Source organism: Miniopterus natalensis, chromosome 3 (genome assembly GCF_054644295.1).
Source record: "Miniopterus natalensis isolate mMinNat1 chromosome 3, mMinNat1.hap1, whole genome shotgun sequence".
In the NCBI taxonomy this organism is placed as follows: domain Eukaryota; kingdom Metazoa; phylum Chordata; class Mammalia; order Chiroptera; family Miniopteridae; genus Miniopterus; species Miniopterus natalensis.
The window spans coordinates 4,436,774-4,455,357 of record NC_142083.1 but is presented as its reverse complement, the minus strand read 5'-3'; the positions used below and the strand labels follow the sequence as shown (position 1 = coordinate 4,455,357).

The 18,584-nt window shown below is 41.3% G+C and overlaps 1 protein-coding gene across 1 annotated transcript in view; it reads right to left on the bottom strand.

The window, feature by feature from the left end:
- The window catches only part of HCN1 (hyperpolarization activated cyclic nucleotide gated potassium channel 1), a 254,087-nt gene that overhangs the window by 44,446 nt on the left and 191,057 nt on the right, over positions 1-18,584 (bottom strand). The window lies entirely within an intron of this gene.

Genomic DNA, 18,584 nt, shown 5'->3' with positions numbered 1-18,584 from the left:
GCCTTACAGGGGAAGAGCAGACCCTAATTAAATTTGAACAGAGAGGCAGAGAGCTTGGCAGCTGTTTGCAAGTCAGGAAAGATGCCTGGTAAAGTAAGAACATGTCACACTTCATTTTAGGACCTAGGAGAACAAGAGGGCAAGACTAGATCCACCTAATTTCACAGCAGAAAGTTAACTCAGTTAAGTTCATTTAACCAAGCAGCCCCTGAACTTGATTATTAAGTTAGGCGCAGAGCTGCCCTTTGAGAATGCAGGTTTTCAGGCTTAACTCAGAGATTGACTTCCTTGATGTACCTGGCACTGTAAACACACACACACTCACATGCACACACAGAGACACTATTTAAAAAAGTAAAATAACATCCCTGCCAATCAAACAGGGACAGAGTACCATGGATGTTGCCTGGGAGCGTATGGGAATGTCAGGCTTCATCCTATGAAATCAGCATCTCCGTCTTAACAGGACCACATTCTAGTTTGAGAAACATGCCTTAAATGTTTCAGAAACCGGCGATCATGAGGTCCGCTTTGAAAAAATGAGTTAAAGCCCTCAAAATTAGCTTCATTGAACAGATAATAAAAGTGAGTACACGTAAAAGAGCAGGTAGTAAAGCCAGACGAAGACACCGGGGTATGACTCTCCCCGTAAAACACATTTGATGTGTTATTGTGAAAAAGTTTTTCTCAGATCTCCCTCGACCAGAGCTCTGCCTAGAACACCCAGGTCTTCTGGCTCCTGTCCACACTTATTTCGATGATCCCCGGACCTGGTGCCAGGCGCGGCTCAGGAGAAACAGCGGCCCCGCAGTCCGGGCCTTCGTTCCCCGCGAGCTTTCCTTACACAGCACGCACGTGCCTGCGGGTTCCCTGTGCGAGCTCAGCGAGGCCGCCGGTGAAACGCAACTTTGTCATGAGGGCTCCTTTATTCGGACACCAGGGTATGCAAATGAATTGATCAAGTTATTTCTGAAATGTTTACGGCAGGACTGAATCATCCATTTACACTCACTGGGGAAAACTTTTCTTTGAGCAAACACAGGTTTCTGGTAATTTCTAGAAGTTATTTTAAGCAGTGTGCCTAACATGCCTAACTTTGACTGCGATGTTCAACGGAAAGAGGCGAGCGGAAGCGGCACAGGAGGAAAGCAGTGGGCGCGGTGCTCCTCTGCGGACCCGCAGCCAGGCGCTTCTGTAGCCTGCATTCTTTGTGTTTGGAAAGCAGGTTTCTCTGTAAGAGCGAATTTCTCAGCCTCGAGATATGACGAAAGCTTTGGCGGTAGTGAGTAAGCATTTACTTGGCCTGTAAGGCTTTCAAAATGACAACAGATGATCTTAAAATCCTGAGGAAAATATTACCAAACAAACACTTATTCTTCCCTCCAGAGTGAGCACTTCCATTATAACCAGACACTTGCTCTCTCACTTCTGGAAACTCGAGCTATCCACGCTGATAGTTTATAATGTATCACACTTTCATATATCTAAAAATAAAATCAAGAATTAAAAAAAACTTGAGAATTTCTTTAACCACCATCCAAGGACATTTTTTTCGTTGATTTTTATGGTGGGGGTAAGGTCTGGGGCCTGGGATGGAACAGCCACCTAGGTATGTGCTCTGACCAGAAACTGAACCTGTGACCTTTTGGTGTGTGGGACTATGCTCCTACCAACTGAACCACACCGGCTGGGGCAAAACTTGAGAACTTTTTACAACTACATGGTTATTTCCTTCATTTTATTATTTTAGTTTGGCTTGAAAATGGCCAGATTCCAAAAAGTTTTCCAAAGGTTAGTGTAGCTCTGTTTAACAATGAGAAGTCACTGTATTTAGGAATTAGAAGAAAATGCTTAATTACCAAGTAAATAAATTGTTCTTATAAAACATTCTTAGAAAGTTAATGTTTTAGTAATTATAGAATAAAAGTCAAGGGTATAGGTGATTGCTAGAAATTGAAACAGTCATTATAATAGAGTTAAATCTGTGCTTGAGTATTTTGGAAATCCTTTAGAGTGTTTTATTGCTCTAAACGTCTTGCATCTTCATTATGGCACTTTTTCCGTGTGTGTGTGTGTGTGTGTGTGTCTGTGTGTGTGTGTGTGTGCGTGTAGGAAAATGATTTTGATCCTTAATTACAGATTGACTCACTGAGATAACCTAATCACACTCTCATTTTTCAATAGGACCATTTAAAACATTCTGGCTATCTAAACACTCTCTTGAAAATCAAATTGGGGTGACATTGGTTCATAAGATCATTTAGATTTCAAGACACCACCTTACACCTGTTAGAATGGCCATTATCAACAAGACAGGTGATGAATGACGAGTGCCGGCGAGGGTGTGGGGAGAAGGGAGCCCTCATTCACAGCTGGTGGGGATGCGACTGGCACAGCCACTGTGAGAAACAGGCGGCTCCTCTAAGCACCGCTATTTCCCTCCCCAACAATTTCATTCACCCACAGGTGAGGACCTCACCTAAAATTTCAAAAAGAAATAGAAGCTGTCACACAAGAACACCTATTAGCTCATTTAGAAAGATATCTATTATTTCTTCTATTTGCCCTTGTAACTATTTGAATATCCCCTCCTCGGGAACATTAGCCTATATGCTATGTTGTCTATTTTATAACTTCAGCTTTCTCTCTATGCATTGGTTCTAGCCAAACAGCTTTTTAAAAAACAATTTTAAACTTATCTTTATTGTTGAACGCTTTACATATGTCCAAATAGCTTTTTGATATACTCACCTTTCATTTAAAATGATTAATAATAACAATAATAATATTTAACCCTTGGATATCACAAGCTATTTTCCAGCCACTCAACTAAACAGTTCCCTCATAGTGGCTCATCTAATCCTCACTATAGCCTCACGGGATTGCTACCGTTTTCTTCACCTCACAGATCATGAAGCTGAGGCATAGAGAATTAAAATAACCTGTAGAAACTTACACAGCCAATTAGAGCTGAAGGCGGGATCTGAACCTAGGCCATCTGAGTCCAGTTTCTCACTCACGACATGCTTTCCTGTCTTCAAAAAAGGGCTCTCAAGTGAGAACAAGAAGCCCTCCATTTACCTCCCAATTTTTTCCTTCCATTCTTCCATTTTTCCATCAATTTATTGAAAGAGTGGTCTCCACTCAGTACCTCACTGTCTACTGCTCATTAAAACTTTCAACATGGAAGTGTAGCCTCCATTCCTTCTGCTCCACTAACAGTACTCTTGCATTTAAGTGATGTCCCAATGATTAGTAGATACTTTGCACAGACACTCTTGCTTGGTGCCTGAGCAGCACTGAACACTAGCAGCTGACCCTGCCGAGGCCCCATGCAACCCCGTCCTTGCCAGAAGGACAACCCGAATCCTTTTCTTGGGCTCTTGTAGGGGAACCCAAATTAAGACAACATTATTATTGATCCCTTCCTCCAAAAGGCATCTCAGCTCCTGCTTCTCCCTCTATGTGCCCTTCTCTTAACTGTCGACATCTCTTTATATGTTAGTGTTTCCAAGGATGGTACTGACTTTTTTAAATGCTTCACCTCACATATTTTCCTTGAGCAATCCTCCACACATCTGACTTTAGTTACTATCAATATACTACCAATTTCCAATCAGTAACTCCAGCAGAGAACTGCTGATCTCCAGACTCCTATGTCCATCTTTCTGTTAAGCACCTACCTTCAGAACAAGTCTCAAAGCACATCAAACACAACACACCTCCAACTGAAATCATTCCCCTTCTCCCCGACACCTTCTTTGTCCAACCAGCAGCCTAAGCTGTAGATCTGATTCAGAGGACAATCATCTCTCCGTTTCCAATACCTTTTACCTTTATTCTCCAAAAACTAGCCACAGTGCCACTTGGGAGTCCATTTTATATGATACTTTCTCTGAGTGTTTCCCCTACTACCTGGCTTGGCTCAAACTTTAATGTACATCCAAAGGACATGGGGATCTTACTAACATGAAGATTCGCATTTAGGATGGGTGGCGTTGGAACTGAGATTTGGCATTTCTAACAATATCCTAGATGATACTTATGGTGGTTATAGAAACTCACAGGAGAAAGATCTAGATTAGATTAGGTGGGCCATGTATTCCCCACCACGCCAAGCCCACACCCTGGCTCTTTCCCCACTATCGTAATTATTTATTAAATGTTCTATTTTCTCAACTAGACCATAAGCACCTTGAGGCGTATTTTCACTGTTGTATCTCTATTTTCTAATACTGTGGCTCACATATAGTAGGTGGTCAATATTTGCTGGATTAGTTCTATATGTTCTAAAATATTTTTGTAAACTATATTGTTCAGTCTTGATTGGGAACCCGATGGGAATTACATTTTGTACTACCAAAAAATGACATCAGTTTTGTTCGATAAGGCCAAATCTATGTAAAACATTTTAAATCCTTTACTTCTTAAAAAATTTTAATTATACATTAGAGAGAAAATCAAACACCTATTAATATTGACAAAATGCCTAGTCTTCCTCCAACATTCCCGAGGAACATAATATGTCTTATTTGAAAAAAAATGAAAGATCCATAATTTAGTTCATTAACTTTACTTTAAATGATTTATCATTGGATTTTTAAAAATTAGATAACTGAAAATTTTCCTAAACTATGAAGTCTGTTAGTCATAAATCTAGACGTAGTGTTTCACACCAAGGTTAATTCTTACAGGCTGCCCATGACTGCAGCTTTTAGAATAATTTGGGTTAGTGTAATTAAAGTAGTACACAGTTTTTAAAAACCAGGTGCACTGAATGTTGCCACATTATGTCGTGTGTGTGTGTAAAATTCTTTAATGAAAAGATGCGAATTTAGTTGTTAACCCTCCACTGGGAAGATATATTCACTCTGTAATGGGGTTAAACATTTCTTTTAATAGTGTACTATCAATATTCTCTTTCCACCACATTCCACCAATTTTTTAACATTTAGTGATGGGTGATGGATTATTTACATAAGCCCTGTATAAGTGCCTTAAAAAGATGAGTAGTTTGAAACTAAGGATGTCATTAAAAATATCACTGATATTCTGCATTATTTTGGGTCAAAATATTTCTTAGTATTGGTAACATGTTGATTTACTTTTGAAAGTCTTTCCAGTCTGTTTTTAATACAACTCTTTCTATTTCACTGTCCCTGACTTTCCAAATTTAAAGCAACTGAATGTCTGAAGGTACACAGCAATTACTAAGAGTAAATGCCATCTGGGTAATAATTAAAAGAAGACAGAGAATGAATGAGTCATCAGCAGAGTACCAGGGAGAAACAACGTACTTGATGAAGAAAGGAGCTTTTACAGTATTTAAAATGTGCACTTCTTCAGATTAATTTGTTTTTCAAAAGTGAATAATTCTAACAAAGCTGAATTCCTTCTGCACAAATTAAGAGCACGGTCTTCTTGAAGTGCATTATATAGAACGGGGTCGACAGGGACGTGAGGATAGCGCTTACACGTCTGATGTGATGTGGTATCGCAAAGCAGCGGGGCCCACGCATGTCAAACGCAGCCGGTCAAAGCCCGAGTTCACCCGAGTGCGATCCGCGCTGAGGCTCACCACGGAGCAGTTTAAAACCTGTGCCGCTCCACTGGGGAGGCTGCAACATGGAGCTGCTACAACCACCTCGGGAAACATCTACCAGAGCGAGGGGCTGTTACTAGAGGAAAGTGCTAAGCACAGCCCTGCAGAGGGAGAAAAGCCGTAGAGGCCTCGCTGAAGCAAGGCCCAGACTTCAGCAAGGGCGAGGGCTGGCGCTGACTGCGAAAGAAAACACACACAAGCCTACATATGCACGTTGGTATCTTGCGCATTTACAAATCAACAGATACGATATATAATCTTTCATATCTGATATTTCTCCACTTAGCATGGTGTCTCCAAGGTACAGCCATGTGGTTGCTGATATCAGTGTGTATTTTTTGTACTGTTTTGGTCGCTGAGTAGTATTTCTGGATCTTTTATAATTCATTCACCTATTCATCTCTATTCTTGCAAACAGGGTCCAAGTCACCATCTTCCCTTAGATGGACGACTTCAAAAAGCTTCTGACTGCTCTCCCTGCTTCTCCTGTTGACTGCCCACAGTTTATTCTGGGCCTGGAAGCCAGTGCGGCCGTTCACGGTGTAAGTCTGACCAGGCCACGCCTTTGTTTAAAACCGTCCCAGCGGCCCAGGCTCAGGGGGATGCTCAGCTCCTTTAGGAGCCTACACGTGAGCTGGCCTCCTGCCGTCCCCCTGCTGTCCCGCCACGTTGGGACAGGCGGCTCTAGTCTACACCCAGCACGCCCCAGTGCGTGTTTCGATTTCTCTGCATCTCGGTTGCACGGGGTTAGAGGGTGACAGCCGCCGACTCGGTCACCCCGGAGCCCGAGCGTGACGGATTTCCGTTACAGCTGCCGCTGGGCTCCCTGGCGGAGGAGCCGCCCGGAGCCGGTCATTTTCAGCTCTGGGCTGTGTGAAGTTTTCAAGTCTGTAAGGACGACGACAGTGACGGCAACAAGCTGCCCTGTGCCAGAGGACTCCAGGCCTGACCGGAACTGTGCTCTCATGGGGTGGGATTCACACAGACCCGCAGCTCGATTTTACTGGGAAAAATGGTATGAGAATTACATTTCTTTTAAAATATAGACTGGCTCTGGTTTACCTAATGGGGTTTATGAAAACACTTTTAACAAAAGACTGTTTTTGTTCTTCAAACAGGTAAAACTTTATATGAAACAACCAGCTAGTTATACATTTGAATAACAAATACATTCCTCTAATATTATCAAATAACTGAAAAACCAGGTGGGAATAAAACCCCTGAAAATGAAAGTAAACTTGGGATTAGCAAAAGACTATAAAGTAAAGTTTTAACTAAAAGACTGGACACATCTGACTCCCCATTTTCCTACCGTACAATAGCATCCTGGCACTTTACTTTCTCTACAGTAATACAGATATTTTAGTGCTTCAGAAAACACTGAGTACGTGTCCGACATAATATTATAGTTCCAGTTAGAAAAGTTACTAACACAGAAATTGTTTCACACTTTTTCTGCACTTTAGCATCAAGATTGTGAAGGAAGAGATAACTAGAAGGTTATAAATTAAAAAAAAAAAAAAATATATATATATATAAATCACATGTTTAAGCAGTAGCACCTACATATGTTTTCTTTGGCATTTGAAGGTTTTCATAATTATAAATTGTTTTCTTTCTCTATAGCAGGCTAATGTTCGCTATTCATATAACCACTCGTCTCTTTACTCTTCTCCAAGGACTTTCCCTGCAACTCTGTTGGGTCACAGAAGGTAGGTAGTGACAGAGCAAAGCCTGGGCAACTTTCCTCTTGATTGCAGATGGTGCTCTGAGCCGAACAAAAACACAAAAAATGCTATAAAGGTAAGTACTGTTTCGTATGTGTACAGTAGAAAGGAAACAAAGGGCAGGGGGGCGATGGCTGAGCCAAGGGCCTCTTCCATAACTTGGGTCCTCTCTCTTACTGAGGCCCCACCAGCGTGTTTCTCGTTGGGAGGTCTCTGGTGGTCTTCTTTTTATTTAACTAAATAGTGGAGAGGAAAAGCCTGACTGAAGGCGAGTCTACACCGAGGAAGCTGAGCGGTGGACAGTCAGCGTTACTAGAAAGCAGTCTCCACCTTTAAGTTCAACTGGCGGCGACAGCAGTGGTGCGGACATTCCCACGAGCATTTACAGTTTCCAAAGACAACTCGTTCTTCTGAGCGCCCGCAGGAGGCAGCAGGGCGGACCGGCTTACGTGGCATCTTCATGAAGATGCTGAGACTCGCAGGAGGGAAATGACATGCCCAAGGCCACACAGCACTTTCTCTATGGAGCTGGGACCCTGGACCATGCTCTTTCCACGGCGAACACAGGCCTACGTTTCTCCGAGCTACTTACTGCACACCCTTCAGGGAGCCGTGACAGTCTGCTCTGCCTTCTCGGAATGATTATTTGTTAAAGGCTTCTGGGGACTCAAACGTTCAGCCCAGGTTGCAAACTGTAGGTTTAAAATATGAAAAAAGCAAGAGGGAGCTTGTAATAGGAGGAACATAGGCCACATGAGAGTTTACTGAGGACAGAGGGACGCTACCTGGAAAGGAAGACAACTGAAAGAGTGCGCCTGACCCCACGCCCTGCCTCCCAGCACAGCTAGGGACGCTGGCTAGAAGCTCCAGGGGGACAGAGGTCACATTAACAGAGGGCTTGCCGTCCATAAAACCAAAAGTTTCAAGGTAAGTGTGTGCTCTGTGGAGTTGTAACCTCCCTGTCGAGGAAAGTAAAGAAGCACAAATGGACAACTAGTGATGGAGGAAATGGTGGGGGCCACTAATGGATAAATTAAGAGAGAGAAGGGACCACTAAGGTTTAGAGATGGTTTCACACTTTCTCATTTGTCTTGAAACTCATTTCCATTCTTCCGCTTGTGATTACTTGAAAATTTGTGCATTTGTTACTTATTTGTAATTTAAAAAATGATCTCATCTTAAAAATCACTGAAATTGTCTTGTAAAATTTAAGGACCAAATGTGTTTCCATTCATGCCTCCTTTAGGGTTATTTTAGGAGGGAGACAGAATGTGTTGGAAAGCACTTCCCTTTGGAGACAGAGCGATCTGGCCTTGAACTAGTAACTCGACTCCAAAACAGAAATTACAGAAACAAAATTTGAGAATTAAGTAACTGGTGCTAAATAAATGTTCATTTCCTAACTTACGTGTGACCTAACCAGTCACATTTCCTGCACAGGCACAAACAGTGACACGTGCGAAATATGTCCAAGGAAGTTCAAATACAGAGAAGGGCACAGGATTGAAGCATTTACTCGAACATACTAGAATTTTAAGTGAAAGGAACAGGAGGACAGTCCTTTGTCTCCCCAGAGGTCTCAGGCTTGGGAGGCCCGAGCAGCGCTGGAGCCCTGTAATTCTGGCTCCTTTGCCAGCCCGCACCCCGTGGCCAGAATGTTCTGAAGACGCTCTGCACTGTGCTGAGTAGAGCACACGGAATACAGTTGAAATTGTTCTTGATGACTCACGGTAATCATTATGAGTAACACCTTCCACACTATCCGTGGTCCAGCGGCCTCTGCCTGGATTTTTCCATATCTCTGTATTGCTGTTTCCTGAGGCTTCGACCTAATTCATTTCTCACTTCAGTGGCTCCGAGACGGGCAGGCCTGTTTTCTTTTCACTAACTTGTCTTTGGCTACTGCTGCTGGTGTTGCTCTAGCCCTTCCCTTGTGATCGGATCTATTGTTTAACTGTAACTTTCCAAATATTTAGGGGCCATTTTTGCCTACAATCACCGGCAACCTAGCCTTGACAGCCTTTGTCCGACTTCTCGTTCGGACTAACCTAGAACAAAAGCAAGGGCTTCTGGCGAAACCAGTCAAAGGGGAGCTAAGTGTCTGAGAGGGCGAGAGGTGCAGCCGCTCCTGACGCCTGTATGTGGCCACCTGTTAGCCTAGGGCTCAGGGAGGCTTCAGCTTAATGATCCCTGCTTTCCAGGGACCTCCCCGGGCCTGGTGGCAGTCAGGCAGCTGTGTGACGGGGTGTTACCATGACGTGTCGTGCCGCAGCTAACCAGGCTGTAGCTATAAACCCGAAGCTAGTGGAAGGAAATTCCCAAAGGCTATTATAAAGATGGCATTTAATATTAAAAATGATTGTTCACATAATCCCTGAGAGTCATGTGCCCTGAATAAAAGGAGCCCTATAATTCTAACAGGAGGTTTCCTTACCCTGGGTCCCCACCCAGTGCTATACATTCATGAATTTTGTGCATAAGGATGACCCAAGACGTTGCAATCGCCTTTTGTGTCGTGCAAGGGAGACCACCGCGTCTTTGGTGCATCAGGAGCCCTTGGGAGCTGCAGGGCACCGCAGAGATAGCTGCCCAGTCCCCGGCTTCCCAGATGACAAAAGAGGCACAGGGCGGCAGGGGAGTGAACACACCCGGTTAGCGAGCGGCAGGAACGACCGGGCCGTCAGGATCCAGCGGCCACCACACTGTTCAGCGTGTCCTATTATTATTATTATTTCATACGCTGAAAAAGACTGATTCTTCGGTTAAATTTTTAAAACTCTTGCTGTAGTTGGCATGTTTGTGTCCCCCTAAAATTCCTACGTTGAGACCATTACCCAAGGTGGTCTATAGTATTAGGAGGTGGGACCTTTGGGACGTAATTTTCTTCACGAGGGACAGAGTCCTCATGAGTACATGGAATTAAGACCCCTGTTAGAGTGGCCAAGAAAGCTCCCCTGCCCCTTGGCCACACGAGATTACCTCTGAGAAGGTGTCATCTATGAACCAGAAAGCGACCCTAGGAAGACACTGAAGAGGCCCCTGCCTGGACCTTGCACTTCCTAGCTGCCAGAGCTGTGACAAGTTAATTTCTGTTCTTTATAAGCCACCCCATCACGGTATTTTGTTAATAGCAGCCCAAACAGACTAAGACACCAATTTCCTTAACAACGCCACCTAAACAGACGTTCAGAAAATGTTCCTGAAGGGGGGTTTGAAGATGAGGCTGGAGCCAGGCCCTCGCTGGGAGCTGAAGTCCCCTTCTCCCCACGTGGGGCTCTGCAAGTAACTCATGTCCCGCCCGCCAGCAGCCAGCCACCCGGTAATTTTACAGCGTCGGGTCACTGGCATTTGATTTTCTCTCATGTGCACTTTTCTCTGACATGCTCCCACCTAATCTGCAACATCACTTAAGAAAACAGTCACTGAACCAAGGTCTCTGAGCTGTTTCTGAGAAGTATATAGTTTCCTGAGAGTAAAACATTGTAGTGATTTTAGTTTTTGTGTGTTTGAAACCACATAAAAGAAATCTTTCCATTTTATTACTTGAAACTTTTTCCAAATATAAGTTAAATTTATCAAAGCAATTTGGAAGTTACTAGCTAATAGCTTTTAGGTTAATACTTTTAAGTTACTTTTGAAGAATAAAATCTTCATTATAACAGTAAAATGTACATATCTGTCATTCATATTATTTTGTTAAAATGTAAGTAAAAAATAATTCATATAGAATAAAAGAAAAGCGATTTAACAATAACATTAGGCAATAATTAGTTTTAGCTTTTAACAGAGTCTCATTCGAAAAGGGATAAATCAATCTGGACTAAATTTAAAATACAAAAGAGGCTCTAAATTCATCACCCCAATGGCCAAAGACAAATGACATAGCTATCTGTTTAATTTTTATTCATTTCACTTAAGAAATATGCTAAGTGTTAACTATGCATAAATGCCATGTTTATTTGGTGTTCTAGGGATTAAATAAAATAAAACACCACCCTTTCTGGCCTCAAAGAAACTTTCACTATTATAAGAAATATTGTGAAGGCATGAAATGGCTGAGAGAAAGAAGGGCTAATTTCAGTTAAGTTTGAAACACTAACATTTTATGTATAATATTGATTATTGGAAGTCAAGTTCAATTTAGAAATGTTTCTTAATATGGCCCTTCTATCTCAATTGGACTCATTCTCCAATATAATAAATAACATATTGCCACCAAGTAACTGTTCAAAATAGATAATAAAATTTTGTTTCATATTTATACTTAACTTCAAACAACCGATAAGATAATAGTCAAAGATGGATTAATCCAAAGAGCCTTACATTTGAAATGGAGTAGCTTGGGTTAAGACTGAAATGATTTACAACAGAAGTAAATAAACTTTTATCTTTATAAATAATCCCAAAGAACAAGGCATTTCCTGATTGCCTTGAGTGTCCTATGAAAGATCCTGTATGTTTATTTGCCTTCTCAAGGGAAAATGTAAATATGAATCATGATCACCATTAATCTATATGTAATCCATGAGGAAAGCTTAAACTAACAAAACTTTTGGTGGAGAACCTAACAGGCGGCAGGGCAGCAACTTCAGGCACTACGGAGACGACGTCAGGTTCCCTTTTTATGCATATCTGCTAATTCATTCACTACCACTTGATAGCAGCAGCCTAACGGCACCTAAAATTTAATAGTAAAAGCAAACAGAAAGGATAGAAGTTGTTTAATTGTCACATAGCGTCTGTCTGGGATCATGAAAAAGTGTGGAAATGGGTAGTAGTGATGACTGTATAACACACTTTTTAAAAAAAGGAGTGAGGTAGATTTACAAGGAACAGCTACAACGCAGGAGTAAGACAAAGCATAAAACAAACAACCCCCACAAACAAAAAGAATTACACAAAAGGTGGGCTAAAGACTTGAATAGACATTTCTCCAAAGAAGAAACACAAATGGCCAACCAGGTATATGAGGAAATTCTCAGGGTCACTAATTGCCTAGGAAATGCAAATTAAACCTCAGTGAGATACCACTTCACAGCTGTTAGGAGGCTATATCGAAATAAAAAAGAGAGAGAGAGAGAGAGAGAGGGAGAGAAAACAAGCGGAGGTGAGGCTGTGGATAACCTGGAACCCTTGTACCCCGTTGGTGGAAATGCAAAATGGTGCAGCCACTATGGAAAACAGGGTGGAAGTTCCTCAAGAAATTAAAAATGGAACTACTACATGATCCCACATCTGGTTATTTGTCCAAAAGAAATGAAATCTAGATCTTGAAGAGAGATCAGCATTCCAATATTATTGCCGCACTATTCACAGCAGCCAATATGTGAAAACAGCCTAAATGTCCATAACAGATGAGTAGATTAAAAACGTGGTATATACATATGATGGAATATTATTCATCCTTAAAAAAGAAAGAACGTTCTGCAATATGCAAGAGCATGGATAAACCTTTAGGGCACTATGCTAAGTGAAAGAAGCCAGTCACAGAAAGACAGTGCAGGGTTCCAGTTATATGAGGTATTTAAACAGCCAAGTTCATAGACTCAAAGGAGAGGATGGTAGTTTCCAGGGGCAGGAGGGAGGAAGAAAAGGGGAGTTACCAGTTCACGGGCATGAAGTTCCAGTCCAGCAGGATGGATAAGCCCCCGAGATCTGCTGTACAACACCGTATCTACAGTCAGCAGTAACGCATTTATACTAAAAAATGTGAGGATGTAGATCCCATGCTGTCTTTTGACAATAAAATTAAATTAAAAAAAGAAAAACATGAAAATACTTTTAAAAAAATTAATAGACTTGAGAGAGAGAGAAACATTGCCTTGCTGCTCCACTTATTTGTGCATTCCTGGGTTGATTCCTGTATGTGCCCTAACCAGGGATGAAAATCACAACCTTGGAGTATTGGGATGGTGCTCTAGCCAACTGAGCAGCCGGCCAGGGCTGGAAATATGTTTAAGATACATTAACTGAAAATGCAAGAACTTGAAGAACAAGTTGAAGTTTGTGAATTCAAGTAGCTTTACAGTTGTGAGCACCCAAAACACAGAGTTTATACTTGTATTATTATTTATTAGTTTGTATTTTTCCATACCAATGACTGTAAACCTCCTTTGGCCCCAGCCCGTATATTATGGATAGCTAGCTCACGATAAGAAGGCATTCTCGAAGAATTTAAGTTATATTGGGGTGATGTTATCGGGACATTAATGTTCTAAATTGCTGCATTCTAGGTTATTATGTATATTTATGATATGTACAAAAATCTAGTTGAAGTAATTTTTGTTATGTATATTTTACCACCAAAAAATAGGAAAACTAAAGAGCTTAAGATTTCATGCCCATGAGGCCTGCTAGCACACCCACAAACTCCTTGTACATTGTGTGCTCTTGTTAGGCCTGTACCTCCTTTTACACATTTTACATACTTTAGATACAGGAATATTATATTTGATGTCAGAGGATCATAAGGAGCTCTTTTTTTGTCACTTACATCACAGGAAACTTCTGGGACTAAGAGATTAAGACATCCTGCCACCTGTTCAAAATGAGGTTAATTCCCTTGCTTTGTGTAAAACTCAAAATTATGAAATGTTATTTGCTTTTCCAAAGAAAATGGCAGAGTAAAGAAAAGTGTGCTGTGAGCACGGTAATTATTAGCAGCTATCTTCAGCTACACTGAATCACACAGTGGCTCCCATTAGAAGAGTTATCATATCACAGCCCTTTTCAAGGGAACAGAGCTAGATTTCTTATATAATTCTTACAATTAATTTATATAAGAGTCTTAATAAGTATAAGATCAGCAAGTGCAGACATGAAGAACATAGCCTAATAATAAGCTCTATTCTCATGTAACCTTATGCCTTTGAAGATAATTTAATATTTTTCTGAAAAATCTCAGAGAAATTCTCTGAACTCACAGAATCCAATCTATGCTATAACAATTTCAGGTTTCTACAGAAAACAGTCGATCCTAGGGTGGCCCTTCCAACATTGTGGAAACGTCATGGCTAACATTATCGCTCAAATATTCTGGCAAGTTTTTACAGATTACTATGCAATGATACATTTTGTGTGTTTAATGCCACCACTTCTTCTTTTAAATCGTTGCAACATTTTGCACTAATTTTCCTAAAAAAATTACAATTTTAAAACATGAACACATAACTTCAAAATCTACAATTAGGTTTAAAAATCCATGAGGAACTAATAAAACTATTAACTTTTATTCATTAAAAGTAATGAGGTATTCTCGAGATCCATCCACGCTGTCACAAATGGAAGCACTGCATCCTTTCTCATGGCTGGGTCATGTTCCACTGTGTACCTGTCCCCCATCCTATCGAAAGGACACTTGGGTTGTGTCCATGTCTTGGCCACTGTGAGTAATGCTGCCATGAAAATAGAGGTGCGTGTATCTTTACGAATAAATGCTTTCCATTTTGTTCTGGTAGATACCTAGAGAGGGATTGCTGGTCATAGGGTAGCTCTATTCTGAATTTTCTGAGGAGCCTCCAGACTGTTTTCCACGGTGGCTGTGCCAGTCTACAGTCCCACCAACAGTGACTGAGGGTTCTCTTTGCTCCACAACCTCTCCAACACTTGCTATTGCTTGTCTTGATGGATCTGGGGAATATCATGCTAATCGAAATAAGTCAGACAGAAAAAGTCAAGAACCCTATGACTTCACTCATAGGTGGGATATAAAACTGAAAGCACCACATGAACCAAGAAGACAAAGAGACGCTCTTAGAGACAAGAGTATGGTGGTTACCAGGGGGAAATAGGGGGAGTAAAGGGTGGAGGGGTCAAGTATATGGTGACGGAAGGAGGTTTGACTTTGGGTGGTGGGCACACAATGCAATACACAGATGTATCAGAATTGTACACCTGAAACCTGTATCATTTTATTAACCAGTGCCACTCTAATAAATTTAATTAAAAACATTTTAAAACAGTAATATCAAGGTAATGTCAAAAATAATTAATTTCAGCAACATTTTAATATTAAAATATAAAAGAGTAAAATACCAACCAAAATGGTATTTCCATATACTTCTACTCCAGAAAAAATTTTGAATTTACAGAACCTCTGAGAAACATGTACAAAGCAGCTAAGCGAGCAAACCCCGTGAAGCTTTAATTTACATTCCGAAACAGTGAAGTGCTCTGTGTCTGGAGGTAAAATTTATAATTCATTTATACCAGTTTCTCCAACTATTAAATAAGAAAAATAACTCCTTTAAAAGCCGGTTGGGAGATTCTAGTGATAAATGCCAAACAGCGACATCACGCCTCATGTTTCCCGTTAGATCTCCAGGCAGCACTAGGGTTTTGCAAAGATGTTTGCAGCAGCAGGCACATTTGCTTCCAGATAAATGCAGGATTTATGTATCCATTTGACTGACAAATGTAATAAAATATTAATAACTCAGACATCTGAGTGACGTCTATATCGAATATAGCCAAAGAAAAACTTTGGAGCAATACAAAATCTGTGGGGTGCTATTTTATTTGGTCAGTGAGAATCATAAAAATTGATCTTCTGAAGTATGTATTCAGTGTTTATAAAGCCAACAGCACCTAAACAGCACTGACAAAATGATTTTTTAAGGGGAAGTTATTTATATTTGGAAACAATGCCCATGTACAACCTAGTTCACTAAATACAAGAGCTAAAGCAATGAGTAATGCAATTAATTTCATTTAGGGTTTGCTGAGCATCACTGCCTTTTTCGAAGAATATTGTTCCTACAAATGCCACCATCTTGGAGTAGTGATGTTAGCTCGCAACGGGGTCTCCTTTGGGTGCTATGGTCTATTTTTGGATGTTGGAAGGAAAATGCAAAGCCTGAGCTGCAAAGCACTTCTGAACACTGTATCCCCGTTAGCCGCTTGCACCTCTCTGCACAGCACCGAGCTGGAAAGCAAGAATGGTGTTCTGTGTCTCTGCCACTCTGCTGGCGACATCTGGGAAGGTGGAAGATAATGCCATCTCCCTGGATCCCCGGCCTCTGATCTTAAAAATGTGAATTCATTGAGAGTAAAATTATAATAAGGATGCCTAAACAGAAAAGTCTTCTTTCTTTGCAGTGCTGGCAACATCGACATTTAGCCAGCAGCTTTTCTGCTAAGAAAACCTTTATGTTAATGCTCTCTGTGCAGCGTGAATGACCTCTCCGGTAATTCGGCATTTACAATGCAGATGTGTTCTTACAGCTGTTCTCATACCGGAGAGCCCATCACACTCACTCTCAGGATGCTCAGTTTTCTTCGTAACGGTTCTTTAGGCTTGTGTAGGTGCAGCTTTTAATCACTCGTATCTAAAACATGACAAATGGGATGTTGCCCTGGCCGGTGTGTCTCGGTGGGTTGGGTGTCGTTTCATGCACCGAAAGGTTGCCCGTTCCATTCCCGGGCAGGGCACAGGCCCGGGTTGTGGGCTCGAGCTCCGGCAGGCAGGGGCAGGAGGCAGCTGATCGATGTTTTGCTCTCACATCGATGTTTCTCTCTCTCTCTCCCTTCTTCTCTCTCTAAAAGTCAATAAAAAATATTTTTTTAAAAAGCGATATTATTTTACAATATTTTTATAAAATTGGGAGCATTCTTTATGCTAGATTTTTCAGACTGCTAACAGAAAGGGTTATCCTGAAGAATGCTTTATTAATTTTTTTTTAAAGTTTGGAATAGAGTCACCTGAGTCATTTATGAAAAGAAAAGAGAACTGATTTGTAAATTTAATTTCTAAAATTTTGCGATTTCTCCAACATACACCTTCCTGGAGCTTGCGTGACTGGGAGGCTAAGATGTTAGGGCCAAGAAGCCGGGAGCATGAGCCACCCAACTAGAGAAGAGTGTTCCAAACCCAAAAACTTCCGGACGGTTAAGGCTTTTACCCTTTCACCCTTTGAAAACATTTAAATATATTTCGAAACAACCATTTGTTACATCAATTGTAAATTTTCCTTATATTTTAAGTAATGTTCACAATGTTTTTGAAGATGTCTTTTGGTGTTTTACAGGATTTCTGTGTTTGTTTTGAAGTACTAACGAGTTTGGATGAAAAATATGGAAGAATTAAATGGCAAATGTAATTTTTAAAAAAAAGTAAGTTTTGGCAACCTGGAAGCAAAATTGCACAATTTACACCTTTCCCTGGCGCCCGCGAGGCGGTGTCGGACGCTCACCACCCTGCGGGAAGCACGAGCTGTGCAGTCTCCTGGGCACGGCGACCGTGCGGTCCGGGCCCCTCACCTCTTACAGCCGGTGCCACCCCAAATTCCCACCCTTGTGGGACCCGCTCAGCCTCACGGTCTGCCGGCTGGCTGATACCCGAACACAAAGATCTCTGGTTGAATTAAAAACACATTTTATAAATTGATCAAAATTTGGTGGAGCCCAGATGCGGGATGGGGTCCTTCCTCCGCAGCCTGGTCTAGGCCAGCTGGGAGAGCCTGCGCCCAGGGGGTGGCCTGCCCCGCACGGGCCCGCGGCTTCTGTCATTCCCGGGCCTGCTCGTACTCGGGGGTGCTTGGTTCTCATTTCTGTCTGTGCCCCGCTTTAGCAGCTCTGCATCGGCTTCTAAGATGCTGCTTTTCAGCTAAACTCGGGGAGTGGAGCTTAATGTAGGGAAACGTTATTACCAGCAAGCTGAGCTCCAAGTAAGTAAGGTATTTCTGTCAAAACCTAAAAAATAGTCCAGTGCTCTCATGCGCAGCCCACGACTGGGAGATAGCAGGAAAAGTCATAACTTTAAAATGAAATCAGTATTTTACGTTCTCATTGGGGAAAAAGCTAAAATAATCTATTTGCCTCATTTAATAGACATCTTGGATCTTCTCTAAACATCACTTAATAAAACTCTAATGCTGAAGTGAAAGGTCATTTTTCATTAAATATGCTAATGCTGAATGTTTTAATAATGGCTTTCCTCCAATTGCTTAAATAACTTTCAAAATTTTAGCTCATTGACTTTGATAATAACTTGGTGAAGTAGGACAGCAAGAAATCCTTTAAAATGACTATACTAATCTAACGTAATTTCACTTGGCAAAGCTTAAGCGGTGAATGGAGAATATAACCATCTCTTTTATATTACCATCTGAATATATGTTTGTACCCTTTAAGGGAAATAATGGTGTAGTCAGAATAAAAAGTTGAAAATATTTTGCATCAGAGAAAGACAAATACCATATGATTTCACTTATATGTGGAATCTAAAGAACCCTATAAATGGACAAATAAAACAGAAT